Source organism: Glandiceps talaboti, chromosome 10 (assembly GCF_964340395.1).
Source record: "Glandiceps talaboti chromosome 10, keGlaTala1.1, whole genome shotgun sequence".
Taxonomy (NCBI): domain Eukaryota; kingdom Metazoa; phylum Hemichordata; class Enteropneusta; family Spengelidae; genus Glandiceps; species Glandiceps talaboti.
The window spans coordinates 10,753,922-10,770,000 of NC_135558.1; positions in this window are offsets into that span (position 1 = coordinate 10,753,922).

The window sequence follows — 16,079 nt, forward strand, 5'->3', positions numbered from 1 at the left end:
GACTGTGCTTTGCTGTGTCCATCCACTTTTGACATGTGATTGGCATGACACGGTAATTGTTCATGTAGACAAAACAATGGAAACAAAAATAGCAACATTATAATGAGCGTTGCGTCTTTTTACTTTGATATGATTCCGACGATGTATGTGATGTATCACAATGAAAACGATCGACTCCCAGCAACATGGAAATCAAAACATACAATCGGACTACGCATTGTTTAAAAACAAATGCTATCGTAATGAAAATATTTTATGAAGCTACTAGTAACTTGCTTTCTTGAAAACATCATTTCAAATTATTTTATTTGTCTTCCTTTTTTCGCTTTGATCATGGCTACACCGGTGGCGTGGAGAACCCCGGCCCCGGTAACATTTACCGACTTTCACTGTATGGCGTCACTGTCCAGTTTTTACGTGATTTCAACTGCCTTCACCCATTATTACCTACTCAGTTATATCACTCGGAAATATGTGTAGGGTGATGTTTCACTGCGGGTGCTGCCGACAAAACACCAAGGAACCATTGTTGTCGGAAGACTAAACTGGTACACCACAATATGTACAGTTACAGATAATACTATAATGCAATCGTAATTAGTAATTCATAAGTAAACATTACACAAAGGCTTAGAAGGCTTTTGTAACACGTGGGACCTCGACACCTTTCGTGAGCTAGTTGCGGTGCCAAAGTTAGTCGAAGCACAGGGGATTAAGGGGGCAAGTATTTTTGCGACTTTCTTGCCAATGCGCGCAATATTTAGAGGTATGAATGCAATTTCATTTATTTTTATGGCAAAATAAACATAATTACGAAAAAAAGTATGTACCTTTGCATGTACACTTTAAGAATGCAAACAAAAACACAGTAGATTATTTAAAATCACCCATGCATAAAATATACACTTCAGGAACAGACTAACATTTAGCATAGTGATGTGAAAGTTCAGGGTTCTCCAAAGACCTTCATTGAGTAGTAGATCCCATTCTCAATCTCATCAAAATCCGATGTAGCGTACACTTCATGATTTCTTTTTGGCTGTTACATTTACTGTCGGGTTTTTTTTTTTTTTTTTGTGAGCACTCACATACATCTGACACAATACCATACGTTTCCCTGAGCTACACAAGAGCGCAGAGTGAGTGAATTCACTCAAACATATGGGTACTGCAGAGCACTGTGTTCGAAAAGCGCTTGAGCACAGAGTGCAGACAACTCGTTTGGTGATTCTCTTCTTTCTAAGTGTTATAGTGTAAGACGGATCTGATTAGCTTCTCATAAGAATGAGATTAGGTTTGGGAAAACCTATGGTATTGTGTCAGATGTATGTAACAAGCACTCACAAAAGAACAGACAACAGTAAATGTAACAGCCAACAACTACATCAGATTTTAATCAGATTGATTCATTTTATGATTTCTTGAAACTACAAACTAATTAACATATTAAACAATACATTTGTTTGTTATGAGATCATTACTATCAAGGGAGAACAGCAAACATGGATGACGGTCATTTTCAACTTTCACATGTGGGATGCCACTCTTTTATCACACGATTTAAATGATGAGTCATGTGATCAACCCAGAACATCACATGATTTGAATGATGAGTCATGTGATCAACCCAGAGCATCACATGATTCGAATGATGAGTCATGTGATCAACCCAGAACATCACATCGGTGAACAAGTCCACAGGTGTGGACGAAAGCTTCTGTTTTGCTTTCACTAAATATCAATTGTGTATGGTGTCTCAAAAGTTTACATGTCTATGTTGATGCAGCAACCTACACAGATCAGCTTACACGAAATTAAAAGACAGCAATGATATTAACACTTACTAAACTACAGAAGATGCCACATCCTGGACAACACTGATGTTTTGCCATCTTCAATCGATGTTCATTGCATAACATCATAAACTTGACTCTGGTTGAAGGTCGTACTTGTTTGAATGCTGTCACATTGTTTTCACAATGTTTAAGCTGAACATAACAAAAAAGAGAAGGTGAAGAGATACAGTCAGTAACGGTATGGTCATTACATACATATCGAGCACATGAACTTTCATCTCTGACCAGAACTTCCACATACATACAGGTATAGTTGTAGTAAATTTCAGGGGGGGGGGGGGGGGTTTCTTAGCATCACTACTTTCTTTTCATTTGAGTGTTAAAAAACTGTTATGTATTTGTGTATCATTATGTGCAAATGTACAATAAGCACATATATATGTGTCTCTTCATATCTTTGTAGGTGTTTGCCACTTGGTGTGCTTCTTATTAGTATTACCATGTCAACAGAAACAGAATTAGTTGCTTAATAAAATAGGTGTATCTGTAGACAAGTTAGTTTTTTTCAAATTTTCTTTCATGAGCATTAGTTTATATTTTCTAGATCATTGTTTATTTTTATTTTAAATCTCCTGGACCTCAGGTTCATTTTCTGTGAAAGTTACAGAATGACAGCGACTGAATGCATATTCCAACCAGTTATGGGTTGAATACCATGTGTTACCTGCCATATCAATTTAATTTCTGAATCTTTGATGTTTTTAACTTATATCATGTGCACCAAAATTAGCTCAATTATTTTTGCATTTTGAAGAGCTAATTTGCATGATTAGTCATTATAATTCTACAATTATCTTTAAGCAAGTACTATGTTGTAAAATAGGTATCGATCAAACTACATGAGAATGATGTAAAGTTTAAACCGAGTATCTCTGCAAGGTATTTTCATCTCGGGACATGCCATCATATTAGCAATGTTTGTGAAGTTTGCATAATTATCAGCTGATTTGCATGATTCTGGTAATTTACTATACAGTAGATATCATTTAGCAATCTTATCATTTTGAGAGCAAAGAAAATACATCGATTATAATAAAATCAATATGTTCTGAGCAAACCCAGTAAAGAGAATATGCATCCCAGGTCATTATATCATGTTGGTGCTGTTGCTGAAATCTGCATAATAATCAGCTCATTTGCATAAACTAGTCATTTACTACACACTGCATATTGAACAGCAAACTGGTAATTTTTTAAAAGTCAATAATATGACCTTCTGATTGAAATTAGCAGGTTGAAAACATGCCAATGGAGAAAGTATTCGATTCTATTGAATACATTTTTGATGTCCTACTATATTTTCTACAGCAAGACCACGATGTGCATGTACTTGTTTTCAAGTCGAAGACAATCCTGCAAATATTCCTACCTGTCCATCTATGTACTCTACAGCTCTACAGACAGGAGCTACACCAGCATGGACAGCTACAGCAAATTCCATTTTACAGCAGCAAAGTGGGGGTTCCAACTAAAAAGAGAATTATATTCACACATAAGCACATGATACAACTATAAACAGGATTTTCCCTGGTCTTCTACAGTGCAATACATTCCATCCCACAATTTCTTGAAAGAATAGAATGAACACAATCTCATTATTTCTGGTATTTCTATCATTATTCAGCAGCTCCTGAACTTTGGAACTCTCTACCCCTGGACATTAAAACCTCTCCCAATGTTAACATTTTCAAAAGATGCTTGAAAACCCACATATTTCAGAGAGCTTTTTCATCTCCTTTCTAACTCTAAGCGCCACTGAACATTGTTTTCTTTGGATATTTGGCGCTATATAAATTTATTAGATAGATAGATTATTTTCTGGTGAGAACAAACACTTGTATCTATATACACTGTGTCAATAGGTGTACATCTGCAACCTCATTTGCTTTGACACAATAGCCACCTCCGTGGCTGTGTGAACATGACTTGTTCAAACCTTCGTCATTTTGAACACAAAGAGGTATCTCAAAGTCCTCCTGAACTCTCTCGGTGTTTTCTGTCTTACATGTAAACACAAAACAATTCTAACTAAGCTGGGGAGTTAGGATATGTGTAAATGGCTAATGTTAATACCTTTAAACACGTTACAAAGATCTAGCAGAACAGCGAACATGTTCAAAAGGTTTAACAGAACAGTAAATTTTAACTTTTAAAGACCAATGTTATGAAATTACAACAGATCTCACATCCTTTTTTTTTTGTTACTGTTCTGAGAGAAAACACTACCATAACTCATTTTCAGTTACATGTAATGTTACATAAATACAATCATTCAACTGTATTTGCAAAACATCGATACAACTATCAACTTGTGTTTTAAACACTACCCACCAATATTTGACCATACAAATTCGCTAGCATTTAAATTTTGACAGAAATTATACATGAGGTAACCGTTAAAAGCAACACAAATTATACCTACATGAGCACTCGCTCTTAGTTCTTCATAGCTTTGTCGTTTTTTCTTAGCTCCAGCTACAGTAAGGAAGACAGACACAAATTCATTAATTGGAGCTTATAGTCACTGATCTCAGCTTGTAATATGCCACTACACAGAACCTGCTTTCTCCATGCACAGCAAATACACAAACCTACATGGTCACTTTCACCTCAACCACACCACTAGAAATCATCCAACGAACACTGAATATGTTGCTTACCCTGCTAAATCATTGATCAACACTTGATTCTGTACAAGGTAACTAATATCTTTCAGAAAGAACATGTGTGGAATACTTTCAAAGAAACAGAAATTTGAGGATTGGTAAGGTGATGTCATTTAGTGATAGCGAACAACATTAACCTTAGCTAGATTTGCATTTATTTGAAATAATATACATGTACATTACTACTAATCTTACTTATATGACAAAACGAGATACGAAATGGCTGCAATTCAACAACCTGGATAAGAATTTTAAAGTCTCGCAGAGCTTGAATTGAACTTTTACAGACTATCACCTTTTGAACTTTGATACATTTATGGTTAGTAGTCTAGATACTGTATTTAGTTGTCCATGTGCCCTGGCCTAATGCTAATTTTGAAAGAAAACCAGGAAAGGTGGTTATTGATCACATGACTTGCCTCTTTTTTCTTCCTCAACAATCGTGTTGTTGATTGGTATATCAATTTGTAGAGGTGCCGAGATTTCATTCGGCCCTGATTTCTCTGCATTAATTCGTTGTCGTTTGGAAGCATTCTCCACACTGCTGCTGCTACTAGTGCTAGCACTGACTATGCTGTCTGTGTCTGCAAAATAGTAATCAAACTCAAGACAATTACTGACACAGTTGATAACTTCAAATAGCAGAGCAGTTGTCCATTTCACACACACCTCATGGTTCCACACTATGAACACTTAGTAACTGGGGATACCCAAAGACTTGGTTTCTGAGCAGAAATCTACACATGACAGATGAAAGTCCTAACCCCCACCCCCATTGAAACATGACATTATGTGAACAAGCCAAGTTCTACATGGTTTTAAGAACTTGGTGGAGTAAGACCTTGCATAACGGTTGTGATGCATTATGTTTGTCGACAAACAAAAAGAAATGTGTATGAGACATTCCAACAGCCAGTTCACAGGACTTTTAAAACTTCAGGACTAAAAGAGCCTGTGAGATTCTGTTATTATGAACAGTGCTGACATTATTCAAGGCTGGAGAAAATTTTTGTTTCATATAATATCTGTTGAATAATTTCATTTTATAATATCACTGACACACCTGTATCTGTATCTGGTCGTTTCCTGGGACGTAAGTTCAATGCAAAGACTATCCTGTCATTATCATCCTGTTTGGAACCACTATCATCCACCTTCCTTTTCTTACTGACACCGGGTGGTAAGTAGGGAGTATCATCTCCCAGTTCATCTTTCTCTCTTTCTTTTCTCAACTGAGCCAACAGCTGTGACACCGTTGGTGTTTTGTTACTATTTTTTTTTGATGCTGTCCGTTTAACATTTTCATTTACTGGTGTCTTTGTCACTTGGTCATCTTTTTTGTTTTCACTGTTCAGATGAGTCTTGTTAAGGATCATAATTTTATCCTTTACTTTGACAGTTTTTAGTTTGGATACCTTTATACGGCTTTTAATAGTTCTACCTCGTAAAGTATTCTTCCATCTGGAAGTTGTATTCTTAGCTTCCATGGAAGCTGCTGTAAAACCAGTTTTTCTGGCTCTGAGCTGTCTTTTGGGCTGTTTTGAGGCCGAGTCAGCCTTTTTATCATGTCCTGCGGGCTTCTCTGTAGTATCCACTTCGTCGCTTTCGTCTTCTTCATCTTCTTCTACTTGACCATTCACCGTAGTAGTAGTTGCAGTTTTCTCCCCTGTAACCATGGCACCCTCTGGTCCATCAATAACATCTTCCCCACCTCCTCCTGATAGTACAACTGTAGTAGTGCTGTCAATTAATTCATTGACAGTTTTGTCCGCCTGGACTTCAGCTTCAATGGTGTTGGTGACATCGTGGCCATCGTCTTGGCAAGAATGAACCCGTTCTGAAATCCCATCTTCATCATGATCGCCCTGCAGTAGTTTCCTGGTAACGCTATTAATTGTTGAAACAGCAGGTTTTTCTAATGAAATACAATTTTTAAATGGTGACATACGGGCTGTTATACAGTGTTTGTTGTCTCGGATACCACCTTTCATAGATGCAAGATCATGAAGACCATCACTCATGTGATTTTGTATACTAATTTCATTATCAATGGTAATATAACTCTTGTTTTTAGGTAAACTTCCATTTTCAGTTTCACCATTGATTCTGGCTACAGCAAGGTCTGCGGGATGCTCAGTTGCCATAGCACCAGGTTCATGAAGTGTCTGGAAGAAACAAATATAGATGTTTACTATCAAAATTGTAAATATGAATCCGAGTCGTACTTTTTACAATGTGTTCTTTATGTTAAAACTAGGATTCATAATCCTTCCCTCCGAAGTGGTATGAATGACTGATGAAAGAAATACATTACGATGGGTTGTGCATGAAACAAATGCCTTTTTCCTCTTCAATTGAACATACTATGGTTAATTATCTAAAAAGGGTGCAAAATCAGAAGGAGAATGCTTGGTGGACTCAGGATGTTTTTCATACATTTAAAACACTCATCAAGTGTGAGAACCTGGGATTCAAACATGGGCCTTTTAAAAGTAGTTTTATATCAGATCTTTCCTGTTCAATGTTTAAACCTGAAAGACGCCCCGATATGTGGCATGACATATTCATATTCCAGTTATCACAGAAATGCAGGATATCATGGTTTGGCCACTGGGAGCGCTGTTCGCAAGCCATTTTGGGGCCAAAATAGTTGAGTATTGTAGTGTAAAGACAGGGGACACAAAATTATCACTTATTTCAATGACGATGCACTTTTATTTGCAATTACCAGTAATCAAAACATGCCTAACCACTACTTTAATGTACTTTTTTAAGATCACCCAGAGTTTTTTTTTACACAAATCTTGTTCATACACTGTCATATGATCAGCAGCAGCCATAAAAGCCAGCAATATTATGAAACAAGCATTGTTAGCTTCATGGTATTTGTTCCACCATCACTGCTTTCACTGTGCATGCGTGTCCATCTTTTGAGCTGAATATTTACATGGCAAAACAAAGTTTGGCAATTGAGAGATAAATTTTGCAATTGCCAAAATGCCTGACCAATAAAAGATACTGTTCTTGTTGTTTTCATCTGTAAACATTTTTTTCTCCTTGTTTTACCTCATTACTTTAATTTCTTTGTTTGACTATGTTACTGTTTCTTCCTTTGTTTATGAAATTAAAAAAAAAAAGAAAAAAAAAAAGATACTGTTAATACCAGATGTGATGGAAATTTAGCAGTGCTTACCTACTAGTTTTATTAAAATAAAAATTTCTACTCACAAAGTAAAAAAAAACACGTTGACTGCGAGTAGAAATTTTCATTTGATTTTATGAACCTAGGTTCAATGAAAATTCATTGTTGTACTTCTATCCAGTTCTTTGAGTTGCATAGCATTGTAAATATATGTATTATTTTGAAAACAAATCCTGTTAAGTACAATGAATAGGGTGTGGTCGTATTTGTACATGCATATTGCCCTTTTGTTATTGTCAGCTTACTCATTCTCTGCATTTGTGTTAAAAATATGTTACAAGCATATGTTCACTGTATTTCATATTGTTTATTTTACTTTGATCATATCAGCTTTTAAGCATATGCTTATGTAAGCTTTTAGCATTACAATTTTAGTTATTCCCATTGCACATTTTGTTATAAAAAGTTAAACAATAAAACATATCACCCATATGCAAATTAGAAGTTAATTTTTGAACATTATATATGCACAAATGATTACTGAATGGTATACATAGATCATTCGGTTACATATGTTTGATTTGGTTGTAAAGCTGGGTCAAATGTACAAACTGTGTCGCTCCTTGCAAAAATTGTACACTATTGTGTACAATGTGCTCACACAATTTTAATGTTTTTCTCGCCACTGTGTGAGAAGAGCCACTGGCTCAACAGTCTATCGAATTAAATAAAGTCTAATAATAATAATAATATGCATTTGTGAGCGAATGGTGAACATTTGGTTTACATCATACAGTCTACCTCAACCCTATTGTAACCATAAAATGTAACTTCTGTGTTAGTCTGTAGGGTATGTCATGTCAGTTATACCCTAACACATCAGCCAATCCATTGGCCCATTGAGGGCAGAGAAATGACTTACATATATATTACTGTCTACTTCAATGTGTTCTACATTTTTTCACAAGTCCTTTGCAGAAGGCTCAGAAACTGGTAACACCTTCAGTACTTGTTTCCTGTTTTGATGCCATTATACATGTACATTGTACATTGTACATGATTTTTGTTTAGGCCTAAACAAATTGTGTGGTTCCGATTACCCTCAATTTTTAGAATAGGTGGGAAGGTAGATTTTTTATTTTATTTTATTTTTTCAGTGCGAGTGTCCAGTCATTGTTTTCCAAATGACTCTGTGTTGTTTATTTCTTCCTATCAGATGCAAACCCATTACAGATTAGAACAACAGTTTTATTTTGTCTTTTTAAGTTGATGCCAGTTTCCACATCCACTATTTCTCGTGAGACTTTACAATTTTTGTGATTTTATCATTTTTTTCTCGAATACATAAAAAAAACGTTTAGGGGTTGGCAGTGAAAAGCTAGGTAGGGGTTAGGTAACTGAAACCAAACAATTATTTTATAGGCCTTATCAAGAAGCTTCCTGTCGTTTAAATAGGTCATGTTGCTCTTGTAACTTTGAATACCACTACAGGAAATGTACACTGTGTCACTTCATGATTTCACATCACACCAACTTTGTGTAATTTAGTTAAAGGTAATAAGCACTTAGGAGTCATGAATATTCAGTGTACATCTAATAAATATGCATGTTTATTAAGTCCCATGATGCAATGGTGTCAGAATACAAACACTAGAAGTGAAATAGAGTTTCAATTTGATGTTTCTTGGCAAAATCATAAAATTTATGTGATGTGAAATCATGAAATGGCTCTTCAAACCCAACATTTATGAAAATATGTCTATTTCCAAATACTGATAACATCATAACAATGGTATGTTTGATCAACTGAATTGTTTAAATTCTTTATTTGTAGATAGTAATCATCATCAATATTTTAATTTCTCATTATTTTCCTCTTTTTAGGACAATAATAAACCCACAGCCAATATAGTATAGTTGTAAATAAATATGCTGTGTAAAATATGATGTTTCATAACTCTCTAGTTTCCATATCATACCACTCAATATATAGGTTTATTTATCCTGAATATAATTATGCAACAGTTTCCCACCCACTCAAGTAATAAATCAAACACAACTTACAAATGAAATTATCATTTGACTTTACTAACAATTTATCAACATATAAAGTATCAAACGTATCACAAATTTAAAGCATTTAGTCAAGTGTGCATAATTAATTTTGCATAATTTGCACATACATAATTAAAACATTCACATATTTTCTCAACTTTTGAACTTAAAGAACTTGATCAAAACTGTCTGTTCTCATTTCATATAGACAGCCTAGTCTTCTAGTATATATGGGATATCACTGCAGCAATTGAAAAGTCCTAAATGTTTCATTTTACCAAACTCATACAATGGTGGTATTTAGATGAAAACTGGTAATGAAATAATTACACTATGTAAATCAATGCTCTAATTATTCTACAACATAACATGGGTGGAATGACATATAGTTAGGTGAAAGCCGTTTTAGGTGAAAGATAGTTTTAAGGCTCTCCATAAAATTACCTCACTACTTCATTACAATAGGTAAGCGTTTTTATCCCCAACATTAATACATTTGGAATGTCATAGTTAGGTGAAAAATATTTTACAAAGTTTAAGCATGGACGTACGTCTCCCCTAATACATCCATATTTTAAGGTTCTTAGAAAAATCACTTGGTTATCGGTACTTCTTTCTGATATGTATACACATTGTACAAAGACAGCTATCCCATTCACTAACCAGCACTTTACTAGCTGCAACTGAAAGTTTTTTTGAAACTGTTTTGTTAGATGTAATAACCAGTGTGCCCTCTAATGATAGCCACATTTTGTTGTTGTGAGTCAAAATTATAAAAACTGGCATTTCTTTTGAGTCACCACACAGTAAGAGATAGGGGAACACCAAATGTTGGTGCGCCACTAGAAATTGTGTGCGTCAGTGGCATGTCAAATTGGCTTAGAGGGCACACTGATAATAACTTACTCATAATATTGAATACCCTGCACAGTACTGAATCACCTGTGGGTAAATGTAAATGTATGGTACAATAAATCCAGTCTAATCAATTTTTTGGTTTGCACTCTAAAATCAGCATCCCAATGTGACCTTGTTTTTGAACCCGTTACTATGCTACTTCTGGATGCAATCGACCTCTAATTAATATGTACAATAACTACAGTATTGAATCTAACTTTTGTTTCGAACTCAACTTGAAAATTTTACCTGAAATTTTCGACTGCACATTTCAGTCTTTGTCAACAGATTGACGCGCTATTTAGTACTGAATAGTGGGTCAATCTGTTGAGAAAGACTGAAGTATGCAGTCAAAAATTTCAGGTACAAATGTTCAATTTGTGTTTGGAACAAAAGTTAAATTGAATTCTATGGTTTACCAAAACAGATGAATTTCCATGTGATGTACAATAACTAATATTTGGTATTTTGGTTGTCTGATATTAATAATAATAATAATGATGATAATAACACTCAACTGACAGCTTGTGGCTGTAAAGGGAATATTGTTCTCATTTTACAATCACCCTGTTTACTTCAATCTAACATTGTCCAATGCTTGAAGTACATGTAGATTAACTATTCATTGCTACCAAACACAAGGGTGCTTTGGAGTTTGGCATTCTATTGGATTGATTAATTGACAATGTGCCAAGTAGGCTTCTGTAATAAAGGAACTAATTCACTTTTATTGAAAATCTATCCAAGTGGAACTCACATTTTGAAAAAAAACTGGGCAAGTAAATTCCAAGCAGAAATACAGTATTCCAGAGTCCATACCAGTTCAGTACCTTGACACACACCATAATTTGCATAATTTATGCACACATTTCAGGATATATGTCTTTAAAATTAGCATATTTATAATTCGATATTTTACTCTTTTATAAGGAAGTACATGTACATTGATCTAAATGAAAATATCACTGCTTTCATTATGGGCATAAAGGCATTGAAACTCTAACAGGTTTCCAGACTTTGGTATACTATTATCAAGGTTCAACTGTCATAATAGCAACTTATAATATGTACCTTTGTGTGTAGGTAGCTACATTTGCAGATACGTGTAGCTTTTTACAAGTTTATCTCCAAGCTCATCTGCGACTTTGCAAACATTGTTCTAAAAATCTTTGGAGAAAAGACACTGAATATTGCTGCTGTGGTATGATAACATCCAAGGATTCAGACAGGTTAATACAATAAAATAAATTGACCTACATATATTTAACCTTGCACAAGGCCAAACCCAGATAGTCAAATCCTGTAAACTAACCTTTCAGATTTACACAAAACAAAGGTCTGATACCATATTTAAATCAATCAAAGGAGGGTTTCAGAACTCCTTCCATACAGAATACACAGACAACATGGCCTCTGCCCTTAGACCTAATTTGCATATGCATCCAAATTTACCAAATTTCATACTTTCAGTGACATTACAGTTTTCAAACTAAACTGCAACACCAAATTACTGAAATCAACATCTTCAGTTTAAGAAATGTCACAAAATTTGGGTAAAATAGTGAAATTTTTGGTCAGAACAATTATGCAAATTAGTTCACATGGCAGCCATGTTGGAAGCTGTTCAATCACTGAATCATAGGCTTCCTTGAGATTTGACAGTGACAAAGCAGCATATTGTCTCACTGTTTACCATAAATCATAGGCAGATATTCTTCCAGTTTCAATCTTTGTGGCCATTGGCAAGAAAATGTTAACTGAGGATGTAAATCCTTGTCATCAATATCATTTTTTTTCAAAAAATATGATACAAGAATATTCTGAACTATTGAAAATCCAACTTAATTTAATGTGCAAATCTGAATTATCACTCAATCTGTCATCTCATAAAAATCCTGAATATTTCCCAAACTTTCCTTGGATGGAAGATTTCAGAGGATTAACAGATGTTGACAAAAAATAGAACTTCCTGAAAATGTCAAGGTCAGAATATCTGACACTGGCTATTTCCCTCTGTGGGGATATTCATGTATCTACTCAAGCCCATGAGTGCTTCTCATTTTTTATCATAATTGTCCAAGAAACTTCAATTTTGTTATCACAAACTTCATCCTCTAAATATGCAAATTTTTTCTACCAACAAATCATGATACAGGTTACAAAAGGTGTTATGTCGTGTCCAATCAGAGTGAATGTACTAAACACTCTATGTTGACTAATTGGTCAATCTCACACAACGGTCTGGACAATCTGTTTGTCCTGTCAAATCCCAATATACACTAACAGTTGGATAATCGTTAATTTTACGATGACCGGAAAAATTACCATTAAATTTGACCATTTCAGCTGAATGTACACGGTCGGCGAATGATAAAAACAAAAGCAACTAAAATCCGTCAACAAGTATTTACATCAATACAAACACAGTATACTATCTGTATTGCACGCCCTTCATTCCTTTCTATGCAATGTTCTGATTTATCTTTCTTTTGCCACCCCAACCAAATAGATATTTTCACTCCCCCCACTCGTTTAAAAGTTTTAGCAAACTTAATTGTTGTTATGGGCTATGGTGGCGATATGTATGCCACCTTCGCCACATGTGACGGTTTACAAAGGCAGTCCACTTGGGACGCCGAGTCGCCGGTAAAACGATCGCAAACGTTAAAACGCCCACTTGATTGCCGGCTTCGGCGCTGCATCGCATGATAGAGTCTGATCGGCTAGGACCTATTTTCCGATTTCAAAAAAATCCCTATGACTACACAATATTGCGGCTGTGTTCTGTTTTCTTACCTCGACTTCCATTTCGAAGACGCTCAGGGGTCGGGTGCATGCGCAATGGACCTCAATATCCCACAATGCACCGTAACTCCCGCCAGAAATGTAAACTGTATAATTTTAGCAAGAGTTGTCAAGGTTACAATAGTTGTAAACAAATTGGAGAAAAAATGTTTTAATGCAAATTTTAACCCCGTCAAATTGATTCGTCGCCAACTTATAAAAGCTTAGGTTTGAAATTGTTTTGGAGACCATAAAAATTATTCAAATCCGGGCGTATCAATGACGTCACAAAACAATCCAGGTCGAAACCCGGAAAAAGACACTTTGAAAAAGAAAAATCAAATTTGAAATCTCATAGTTAAAAAACAGGATATAACTGTTTTAAAGTCTTGAAACTTAATGTAAATTTTACCAAAAATAATTATACCCCACTGTGCACGCATTCCATAACTTTTAACAATTAATATGTTTATTATGTCTGCAAAATATTTTTAAAATCATTATTTCATTTCACATATTTTAAACAAAATCATTGAACGATAAAAGAAATCTATGATCATACATCATAATATCATTTATGAAAAGTAATATCTATATTTGTACCATATGCATGTTCTTTGAAAGTGCAGCTTATTTATTTTTCATTCATTCATTCATTCATTCATTCATTCATTCATTCATTCATTCATTCATTCATTCAATTATTCATTCATTCATTCATTCATCCATCCATCCATCCATCCATCCATCCATCCATCCATCCATCCATCCATTCATTCATTCATTCATTCATTCATTCATTCATTCATTCATTCATTCATCCATTCATTCATTCATTCATTCATTCATTCATATAAGAATGTGTTATGGAGAATAATTTGCCTTGAAAATCGAAGTTCTTCAAGTCTCTCCAAACTTCTCAATATGAAAGCGCATATGTGATGTTTTTAAAATATTTTTTTAAAATGGGGGTTCTACTTCATCCTTTTATTTTTTCATAATATTGGCGGCCATATTGTATTTTTTAAATTGCTGAATTTTTATATCATTTTGACGCCTATTCAAATCATTTCTACGGTGACCCCTGATTTTTTTCTTTTGATTGTAGTCTAACTGAGAATTTGACTGGGTTGAAAAAAAGTAACAGCGATCGTTTAAGACTTAAATTTATAAGGCGCGCACAACCTTATGTAATCACAGCAGTATTCCAAGTTCACAACATGAATGCGGATAATCAAACTTGCAAAGACAACATATCGTTGGAATTGCTCATGAACATCTATTATCCTACCATGCACACATGTACATGTATCATGCAAAGTAATTTGAAACCCGAAAGGGGATTGGTCTTTGTTAACTCGCCGAAACTTGAAGAAAAAGAGACAAACTCTTAGATAACTTATTGCAATGGCCCATACTCGAAAGTGATAAACCAGCGCACATATTTCTGCTGACGCAACGAAATATGGACGTTCTGGGCGGTGCCGTAAAGAGGCTTTGATTTACGACGTTGGTACGTTCTGGGCGGTGCCGTAAAGGGGCCTTTGATTTACGACGTTGGTACGTTCTGGGCGGTGCCGTAAAGAGGCCTTTGATTTACGATGTTGAAATTAACCCGGAAAATGGGACATCTAAAATGTCGTGTTTTTTAAAGCTAAAATGACTGTATTTTCACAACTAAAGCGGGAGTAAGCTTACTAATGTATGTGTTGAATATTGTCGTTGGGAATCTACATGTATAATGTAAATCCGGGAATGTTCTTAGTCAGCATACGTTCAGACAATAAATAATGAACTTGAAGTGTCAGGTGTACAAACATGTAATTTAGTATAAAATATTTCCTTTTGTTTGTATATCCTTTCCAACTGAAACGTATTGTGGCTAGACTACATTTATCAGATTCATTTGTAGGATACCAAGACATCATTTTGATCACAATTACGGGAAAAGTGTCTTGTGTGTCCTTTCCATTGCTCCCAATAGAATTAACTGGAACGACAACACTTACATTCAGTTTCAAGTTACCGTTCAGTTCAGTGGGTGTGTTTGCTACAACCACATTAGAAATCAACAACAACAAAATAACTGCACAGGCCACACTTTAAAATAGCAAGATTGAATGATACAGCATCTTGCGACATTTTGTCTAATTTAATTTACTACTTTGCCACCGTACACGTGCAAACCCAGGATGTAGAAATCAAATCAGACATCAAAACATTGGCGCCCATGTGTCTGCGTCTAGCTGCAGTATGCATAAATACTATATTTCATTTAGACAAGATGTAGCAAGAAATTAGTATACAATCTTGCTATTTTAGTGTAGAGCTTGCAGTTTTTATTGGTTTCTGCTTGGTTACTTCGAACATAGCCTAGCCGCTGACACTGAACAGTAACTTGAAACGGGCTGTAGCACACAAATTTAACCCCCAAACCTAAAATGATGGTTCTGGTACATTCCTTTTATTTTATCAATATAATTTTGATATCATAAATAATAAAATGTCATGTCTTTGGAAAGATTGCAAATGTCACATACGCATTTCACCGACTGCACGTGCAAGCACGTACATACACACACATTAAAATTGAAATACAATGTAGGACGCCTGGCTGATAAAAACATGTTATTCATATAAACAAAAATATGTATACAGCAAGCAAGAAAATCAAGAATA